General features: G+C 38.6%; 1 protein-coding gene across 1 annotated transcript in view; it reads right to left on the bottom strand.

Moving 5' to 3' along the window:
- LOC112143199 (reticulon-3-like) overlaps positions 1–753 on the bottom strand; it is a 24,954-nt gene that overhangs the window by 17,749 nt on the left and 6,452 nt on the right. The window lies entirely within an intron of this gene.

Here is a 753-nt window from a genome sequence, read left to right as displayed (position 1 = left end):
ACTTTAGACACCCCTGGCCTAGGCTTAAATAAATTGGGTGTTTCCGTTGATCTAAGGCTTTCTGGAAGTCTGTTCCAGATCTGTAGAGCATAGAAGCTAAATGTTTGATACATGTTTGCTTTGGACTCCAGGAACTGATAAAAGACCTGATCCAGATGATCGGAGAGGTCTGGCTGGTACATACTGGGTCAGGAAGTGAACTATGTATTTTGGAGCCAAACCATTCACAGCTTAATAAATCAGAAACAGAACTTTAAAGTATCTGGCAGAAAGACAACCAGTGCAAAGACCTGAAACCTGATTGATGTGGTCTATTTTTTGTACTTGTGAAAACTGGAGCTCCAGAGTTCTGGATAAGCTGCAGTTTATGATTGTGAAACTTCCATGACTGCCCAAGGTATTATTCAAATTTCGGGTCTGGATCCATCACTAAACCCAAATTTCGGGCCTGGTTGATAGTTCTGAGATGAATAGATTGAGCAACGGTATACAGTAACATTGTATATAGTTGCTATTTTTAAACCCTTGATATCTGTTTACAGTTATTTGTACTTTATGAGTCCAAGGTTTAAAAGAAAGACATTTCCCATAAACAGACATAAACACTCATTGGTTTTGTGACGAGTTCTCATAAGAGTTTATAATCATGAAGTTTAAAGACGAGTTTCCTTAATTAGGAGACGAATGAACCGGCAAAGCTCTCTCTTTACTTCACCCTGACTAATTGTGCATTTTCTAAACTCCTGAACCTCA

This window comes from Oryzias melastigma, linkage group LG18 (genome assembly GCF_002922805.2).
Source record: "Oryzias melastigma strain HK-1 linkage group LG18, ASM292280v2, whole genome shotgun sequence".
NCBI lineage: Eukaryota > Metazoa > Chordata > Actinopteri > Beloniformes > Adrianichthyidae > Oryzias > Oryzias melastigma.
This window is presented reverse-complemented; position numbering and strand designations above follow the sequence as displayed.